The following is a 9,210-nucleotide window of genomic DNA, read 5'->3' as shown; positions in this document are numbered from 1 at the left end:
ACTTTCATTTATGGGGGCATTTGAAAGCTCTCGTCTACGCAGCCCCGGTACCAAATGTGGAGACTCTTCGTGCTCGTATTGTGGACGGCTGTGATGCAATACGCCATTCTCCAGGGCTGCATCAGCGCATCAGGGATTCCATGCGATGGAGGGTGGATGCATGTGTCCTCGCTAACGGAGGACATTTTGAACATTTCCTGTAACAAAGTGTTTTAAGTCACGCTGGTACGTTCTGTTGCTGTTGGTTTCCATTCCATGATTAATGTAATTTGGAGTAAAGCAATAAAATGAGCTCTAACATGGAAAGTAAGTGTTACCGGACACTTGTCCACATAACATATTTTCTTTCTTTGTGTGTGAGGAACGTTTCCTGAAAGTTTGGCCGAACCTCTTTGTAACACCCTGTATTTCTAGAAAAGACAATTCTATTGGAACACAAGCAATTCGAAATTAGTCGTAACTGCCTTCAACGACCTATTTAGCTCTAGTAGCGCTCCTATTACCTTACACTATGCTATTAATGCAATATCTTTTTGACTCTTTAATTCTGTATTTTCTTTAACATAAATCTCCGAACGCTGATGACGGCCACCACAAACATGGAGCTTAGTTGCGTAGGTTTCTGTGAGCGAGTGGTTCTGTTTGGAATGTTCCTCAGTTTCAAGATCTATGTTTGCAGATATATTCTGTGCATGATTAAATGAGTCTACCTGACCTCATAATATTTTGCCTTGTAAAGCTCAATATTCTCTATTGAAAATTGACACATGTACTTGTGCATAGATCTTTGATGTTTGAATTTGTGTGTTTTTATCTTACTTTAGAACTGAAGATGATCACCGTGTGACTGAAATCCATATGAAATACTAAGAACGGTTTCAAATTTATATTAGAAATGCAAAAGTTTCCTTTGTTTGCAATACCGTGTGATGCATCAAGATTCTAACGCAGACCTCTGATATTCATGGGCGTTCGAGTTTAGAAGAGTGAGAGAGAAGTACCGATAGGCCGAAGGATGGAAGGAAGATTAGGGTTCAACATCCCGTCATCATAGTGGTCATTAGAGACTGGTGAAGGAAACCGACCGTGTCCTTTCAAAAGAACCCTTCCGACATTTTTATCAAGGGATTTAGGGAAATCTTGGGAAACTTAGTCTGGAGGGTCAGACACGGATTTGAACACTCCACTAACTCGCTCTTAGACTGAGACACAGAGTGAGACGCAGCTCAACTAGGAAGAGTATTCCCTACAAGAGATAAGTGCTGAGGATCGAATGCCTGCCTGGATATTTTTTTTTAATGTGGCAGGTAGTTCCAGATCTAATAATCTTTCAGTTCAATGAAATGCCACCATATTTCTTTTAGTATTTTGAGTACTTCCTCATCGCTGGTGTGCTGAAGCAGTATAGGGCGCAGCAAGACAATGATGAGAAGAAATACCTTATTCTGAGAAATGAATGGTCCGGAGTTTTAGCCCTTCTGTTGAATCTCCTTCTATAATATAGCGAAAAACGAATATAAGATTAAAATATAAATTTCAAGAACAGATACTGAATGATCCGATTTTCGGGAGAATCTGTAACTTCTGAGCGCACTGCGCACTGAAATTAAGTACACACTAGTTCATTAAAACTGTGTGCTGGTGCTGGGCCAGTGGTACTCGTGAGATTTGTAGTTTGTAAGAGTGGAACAGAAGTACTGGTAGACTGAGACTGTCACGATTTGCAATAACGGTGTCTGATTACAAGATTAGTGGTGAACTTCTTTGGTAGGTGACGTCGTTGGTGTACTTTGGCGCGAAAACCTAAGGACGAAAGTAACTTTCGCCTGACACGTCACCGCCAAGTGAAATAGTGCCATGAAACGTGGGCCACTAATAGAAAGAAGTAATAGGAGTAATCCACTAAATTATAAGACGATGTATTGTGCTCGAACATTGTAAATTACCTCGAACAGAACGGTCTACTGACACACGGTCAAACAGGATTTACAAAATATCATTCTTGTGAAATACAACTAGTACTGAGTGCTGTTGACATGGGATTTCAAATTGATTCCGTATTTATAGATTTCCAAACCCCCCATGAACCATGGACCTTGCCGTTGGTGGGGAGGCTTGCGTGCCTCAGCGATACAGATGGCCGTACCGTAGGTGCAACCACAACGGAGGGGTATCTGTTGAGAGGCCAGACAAACATGTGGTTCCTGAAGAGGGGCAGCAGCCTTTTCAGTAGTTGCAGGGGCAACAGTCTGGATGATTGACTGATCTGGCCTTGTAACATTAACCAAAACGGCCTTGCTGTGCTGGTACTGCGAACGGCTGAAAGCAAGGGGAAACTACAGCCGTAATTTTTCCCGAGGACATGCAGCTCTACTGTATGATTAGACAGTGTCTTGAAAGGAGGATATAAGATGAACATCAACAAAAGCAAAACGAGGATAATGGAATGTAGTCAAATTAAGTCGGGTGATGCTGAGGGAATTAGATTAGGAAATGAGACACTTAAAGTAGTAAAGGAGTTTTGCTATTTAGGGAGTAAAATAACCGATGATGGTCGAAGTAGAGAGGATATAAAATGTAGACTGGCAATGGCAAGGGAAGCGTTTCTCAAGAAGAGAAATTTTTTAACATCGAATATAGATTTAGGTGTCAGGAAGTCGTTTCTGAAAGTATTTGTATGGAGTGTAGCCATGTATGGAAGTGAGACATGGACGATAACTAGTTTGGACAAGAAGAGAATAGAAGCTTTCGAAATGTGGTGCTACAGAAGAATGCTGAAGATAAGGTGGGTAGATCACGTAACTAATGAGGAGGTATTGAATAGGATTGGGGAGAAGAGAAGTTTGTGGCACAACTTGACTAGAAGAAGGGATCGGTTGGTAGGACATGTTCTGAGGCATCGAGGGATCACAAATTTAGCATTGGAGGGCAGCGTGGAGGGTAAAAATCGTAGAGGGAGACCAAGAGATCAATACACTAAGCAGGTTCAGAAGGTTGTAGGTTGCAGTAGGTACTGGGAGATGAAGAAGCTTGCACAGGATAGAGTAGCATGGAGAGCTGCATCAAACCAGTCTCAGGACTGAAGACCACAACAACAACAACAGATTTCCAAAGACGCTTTCGACACTGTACCACACATGCGGCTAGTAGTGAAATTCCGTGCCTGGGGAATATCGTCTTTCCTGCCAGAAAGGTTACACTCCGTAGTAACTGACAGAAAGTCATCGAATAAAAAGAAGTGACTTCTGGCGTTCTCCAAGTTGTGTTACAGGCCCTATTCCATTCCATATCTATATAAACGATTTAGGATACAATAGGGGCAGCAGTCTTAGATTGTTTGCAGACGATACTGTCATTTATAGTGTCGTAAACTCATCAGAAGATCAAAACAACTTGCAAAAAGATTAAGAAAAGATATGTGAATGCTTCGAAAATTGCTAATTCACCATAAATAATGAAAAGGATGAGTTCACACACATGGGTGCTAAAAGGAATTCGTTAAACTTCGGTTACACGATAAACTAGTTCAACCTAAAGGACGTAAATTCAACTAAATACCCAGGAGCTATAATTACGAAAGTTTAAGTTGGAAAGGACACACAGAAAATGTTGTAGGGAAGGTGAACAAAAGACTGCGTTTTATTGGCGGAACAGTTAGAAAATGTAACAGGTCTACTAAAGAGACTGTCTACATTACGCTTGTCCATCCTCTTTTGAAGAAGTGCTACGTGTTCTGGGATCCTTAACAGATAGGTTAGAGGGAGTACATCGAGAAAATTCAAAGAAGAGTGGCATGTCTTCTTGGTTCGTGAGATATGGGAGAGAGTGTCGTGGACATGATACAGGATTTGGGACGTACACCATCAAAACAAAGGCGTTTTTCATTGCGGAGGAATCGTACTCAGCCGGAGGTTGAGGCCGTGCGGTTCTAGGCGCTTCAGTCTGGAACTGCGGGACCTCGACACTTTTACTCAAACACAATAATTACACTGAAGGCATAGCGATTCACGAAGGCCGCTGGACTTTACAAAAGGTGGGACATGGGATGTGTGATCAGCACGGACAGCACTGTTTTTTTCTGAAACGTGAACCCATGCAGTCTGTATGGTTGAAATGGCGTTCTTGTGACAGGGCGTGCCACTCCTCCAATATTCCGTTCGACTACTGCTGGATGGTCGGTGGTTAATCTCGACCAGCTGAAATGTGTCCTCACAACGCATCCCATAAGCACTCGATTGAACAGAAGTCGATGGAACGGGCAGGCTGGTACATATGTGCAATACCTCTCATTCCTAGAGCAACCCCCCCCCCCCCCCCCCCCCGCTGTTCGACACAGTATACAGTCGCGTATTTTCATCCACGGAAGTCACGGCCTAATGCACCTAAAGTGTCACAATAGTGTTCACCCGTGAGTGTGCCGTGTTTAAAGGTTTGGAGGTCAGTATGCGCATGTAACATAATGCTTGCGCACACCAGAACACTTGCACGACCAAACGACCATGTTAGACTCATTGATTACATATTCCCACGTCTCACCTTATAGGGGGTACGTCCTGTATTGTATTTCAATAAATCATTTAAAATTGTCTACCTAAAATATACACACATCAAAAAAGGTTTTAAATTGACACCCTAGCTGCAAGCAGGCGTTGATACACTTCATTGGGGACATGTTGAAAATGTGTGCCCCGACCGGGACTCGAACCCGGGATCTCCTACTTACATGGCAGACGCTCTATCCATCTGAGGCACCGCGGGCACAGAAGATATTAGGCACACTACGAATGTAGCGTTGTGGACATGTTGGGAATGTGGATCTCAAGGGGGGGCGTGCAAGGGATACGTCCCTGCAGACGCACTATCCTCTGTGCCCGCGGTGGCTCAGATGGATAGAGCGTCTGCGATGCAAGCAGGAGATCCCGGGTTCGAGTCCCGGTCGGGGCACACATTTTCAACATGTCCCCAATGAAGTGTATCAACGCCTGCTTGCAGCTAGGGTGTCAAATTAATTATCATTTCATCTCTAGCAAAGCTGCATGGTCATCGACGGTAACTGTTCTTTCGGGAACAGGTACTACCGTCATATATATAGCTAAAAATATGGGTTCCCGCCCTTTGACCTTCTTGTGCGAACGTACACGCTATGCCCGAACTCGTACGGGACTTGGTAGATTAATCTGCCACGAGTAATGAGTATGATGGGCAAACATCTATTAGGCGCACTACGAATGTAGTGTTGTGGACATGTTGGGAATGTGGATCTCACGGGGGGCGTGCAAGGGATAAGTCCCTGCAGACGCACTATCCTCAGTGCCCGCGGTGGCTCAGATGGATAGAGCGTCTGCCATGTAAGCAGGAGATCCCGGGTTCGAGTCCCGGTCGGGGCACACATTTTCAACATGTCCCCAATGAAGTGTATCAACGCCTACTTGCAGCTAGGGTGTCAATTTAATTATCATTTCATTTCTAGCAAAGCTGCATGGTCATCGACGGTAACTGTTCTTTCGGGAACAGGTACTACCGTCATATATAGTTAAAAAAGGTTTTGCATCACCCCGGTTCCGAGAGTTCCGGAACCACACAGAAAACTGGAATAGAGATCAATATAAACATAATTTTCGCTCTTTTCATTGCTCATGACAAACACACTTCACATGTTGTACCACCAGATTGCTGTACACACCGATACCTCTAATAACCAGTAGCACATCCTCTTACACTGATGCATCCCTGTATTCGTCTTAGCATACTATCCACAAGTTCATCACATATGCGACACTCACCCATTGAAGAGAAAGTGATGCCAATCGTGAGCGGTCCATTTTGCATGTTGTTCGGCCCATCTGTACCGCGCTGCAAGGTGTCGTGGGTGCGAAAATGGACCTCGCCATTGGGTACAGTTTGAGGAGTAACACGATGTCCTGTGGCTGCACGAAAAGCTTTATTCGACATGGTGGCGTTGCTGTCAGGGTTCCTCCGAGCCATAATCCGTACGTAGCGGTCATCCACTGCAGTAGTAGCCGTCGGGCGGCCTGAGCGAGGCATGCCATCAACACTTCCTGTCTCTCTGTATCTCCTCCATGACCGAACGACATCGCTTTGGTTCACTCCGAGACACCAGGACACTTCCCTTGTTGAGAGCCATTCGTGGCACAAAGTGACAATGCGGACGTGATCGAACCGTGGTATTGACCGTCTAGGCATGGTTGAACTACAGACAATACGAGCCGTGTACCTCCTTCCTGGTGAAATGACTGGAACTGATCGGCTGTCGGACCGCCTCCGTCTAATAGCCGCTGTTCATGTATGGTTGTTTACATATTTGGGCGGGTTTACTGACATCTCTGAACAGTCAAAGGGACTGTGTTCAAAATGGTTCAAATGGCTCTGAGCACTATGGGACTCAACTGCTGAGGTCATTAGTCCCCTAGAACTTAGAACTAGTTAAACCTAACTAACCTAAGGACATCACACACATCCATGCCCGAGGCAGGATTCGAACCTGCGACCGTAGCGGTCTCGCGGTTCCAGACTGCAGCGCCAGAACAAAGGGACTGTGTCTGTGATACAGTATCCACAGTCAAAGTCTATCTTCAGGAGTTCTGGGAACTGGGGTGATGCAAAACTTTTTTTGATGTATGTATGTTTGTAGGTGTGCGGACATTACAAAAAAAGAGATCATGAAAATGTTATTACATATTCATGTGGAATTATTGTCGGATTGGGTAAATGAGGGATCATTCCTGATCTTCGCCCCTGTGACGTTTAAATAGTGGAGGATGTTGAAAAATTTATGGCAAACGCGCTAATAAATGTAAGCCAGATGTCTTGATGTCATAATAGAAAGCTAAAAGACTCTCTGGAAGCAAATGATGGTAAAGTATGAGTAGCAGACATTTATTAATCGTTTGTAAGCTTTAAGGGGCTCCGGAACGCCCTATACTTGCAATGTTAAAATAACGCTTATAAATTACATCTTTCCTCACAAAGTATTTGAGGTAGGAAGTTGAACTTTTTACAGATTATTTATTGGAATATGGGCTACAACTTAACACAGGGATTTTACAAAATTTTAGTTCAGTTATTAAAGATGATTTTTTTTCAATTGTAATGAAAATTCACAATATTTTTTAAAATTTTTTATTTATATATTCAAAAATATACAGTTTTTTGGAAAAAGGCTGTGTTAAATTATGCAGAAGGTACTGTCTAACATTTACTGAAAGTTTGAAACAAATATGTTTGGAAGATCCTTAGAAAACATGTAATTAGTATGAGAAAATAAAAGTTTTGGGAATCGAGCGACAAAGATTGGATTAACTTTTTAGTGCATTCCAGGTCCATAGGATGGATTATCTTCATCCTCTGCAAACTCCTCCTCCAGCTTCCTCTTCTTCCTCCTCCTGTTTACTCTTGCTTATATTTCTAGACTCTTTACAGCCCTGTCTGCAGCCCGAAAGCGTTCCTTGTCTAAAGCAAGCATCGCTCGTACCATGTTAGAACCTATCTTCATTCCCATATTTCTAAATACCTTGCACCTTACAATGTTGCCATCATTGAAAGTCGCAACAGCATCATACACACCAAAGTGAAGTGTTTCTATTCCAACAAATACAGTCTTGGGGATTCTCGACCATATAACACTATTTACACTTTCATTGGGGTTTTGAGTTTTTCCGTGAATACACTTTTTCAACAGTTCAGGTGCTGCTAAGTCTCTGAAAATAGGTTTAGCCACAACACATACTTTATCTCACATCACTAAAATGTACCTGATGAACACGGACGTTAATAATAACACCATTTGACAGCAGTTTAACAGCGCCACAGTGGGTCACGCCCATGTAGAACACATTTCAAAAAAAAAATTAAAAATAGTTGTAGTCTTCGGAATTGAATAAATTATATATCTATTAAAAGGTAATAGTCTGCAGATTCAGAAAACGCAAAAAAGTAAAAATTGAACTTTTCATGATTTTGAGCCTTTCCAGAGCCCCTTAAAACTTATCTCACTTTCCTTACAAGCGATATCGTGGATAGAACATGTTCTACAAAAATCGCCCATTATTCTTGAGACCTATTCGACGTAATATAGTGAAATATCGTATGTACCTAAATAAAACCAACTTCAACTGTGGAACCCAAGACAACGTGATAATTTTTTACTAGTTTCCCTTAAACAAAATGAAAATTTATTTTACCCATAGATGAGTAGCATTTCTACATTGATGCAAATTGTACCCAAATAAATCTTCAAACTGAATGAGCAGAGAGCATTTCCCCTTTATTTTAATTTTTTTATCGTCAACTCCAGCAAATGTACGAGTTTAATTTACCTGAGTATCTGCACTGACAGCTAATAAAGGAGAGTTAAGGCCAGATTTCCGTGCGAGAGACTTGCTCCCTTTCTTGCCACACCAGATTATTGTTGGTTAACCGTAACAAAATCTTTGAGAATAAAAATTTTGTCAGCACTCACAAGATCTGGTGCAATTGGCTGACCACATTATCAGGTTGGCAGAAACAGTTGTTCTTGGGTTTTAAGTGGTTTCACACTTTCTTCAGGGGCGCCATTGAGCCTCCAGCTTGGAACACAGCACAGGGATGAATCTGGACTCAAGACTTCCACACGGTACTGCCGCCGTCTTCCAAACTTAGACCATTTAGGAGCGGTAAGTAGGAGCAGGCGGTGCGTGTTTCAGAAGTAATGATCAACAATTCACACATGGAAAGCACAGGTCAAAAGTAGCTGAAAAGATCCAAAAACGTGGGTCCGCAAGTCAACCGTTGCCGAGATATCGCATTAATTTGAATTGGGAATCAGATGTAATCGCTCCTGGATATCGCTCGGCTGTCTGTTTCTTCACGCATGCGCAGTTACTTCCCTATCCCCTTCTGTGCACTGTGCCGTGTAGATCCCACAATCAGTTACGAACGTGAAGGCACCATGGGTAGAGGTTACTCCAATGTAGAACACGCTGATATGCACTTCATTATGGCAAAGCGCATTGCAGTGCCCTTGAGGTTGCACGATTGTATAAAGAAGCGTTTCCTCTACGCAGGCAGCCCGACAGCCGGTTACATCAGCGCCTTAAGGCCGGTTCCCACTAGAGCGCGGCAGCGCGGCGTGCGGCAACGGCAAGCGTTTTCCGCGTTGACGCGGCGGCTCGCGGAATTGGCGTTCCCATCTGGAAGCGGCAGACGTTAGCG

The 9,210-nt window shown here is 43.2% G+C and overlaps 2 non-coding genes across 2 annotated transcripts; both read left to right on the top strand.

Annotated features, from left to right (window-relative positions):
• Nucleotides 1-4,869: 4,869 nt before the first annotated feature.
• Trnaa-ugc (transfer RNA alanine (anticodon UGC)) lies at nucleotides 4,870-4,944 on the top strand. The gene has a single exon. It is a non-coding gene; the product is annotated as a tRNA-Ala (tRNA).
• A 368-nt stretch (nucleotides 4,945-5,312) lies between these two features.
• On the top strand, nucleotides 5,313-5,387 carry Trnat-ugu (transfer RNA threonine (anticodon UGU)). The gene has a single exon. It is a non-coding gene; the product is annotated as a tRNA-Thr (tRNA).
• Nucleotides 5,388-9,210: the final 3,823 nt, after the last annotated feature.

This window comes from Schistocerca cancellata, chromosome 10 (assembly GCF_023864275.1).
Source record: "Schistocerca cancellata isolate TAMUIC-IGC-003103 chromosome 10, iqSchCanc2.1, whole genome shotgun sequence".
In the NCBI taxonomy this organism is placed as follows: Eukaryota; Metazoa; Arthropoda; class Insecta; order Orthoptera; family Acrididae; genus Schistocerca; species Schistocerca cancellata.
The sequence above is the reverse complement of the archived record's forward strand: the minus strand, read 5'-3'. Positions and strand labels throughout refer to the sequence as shown.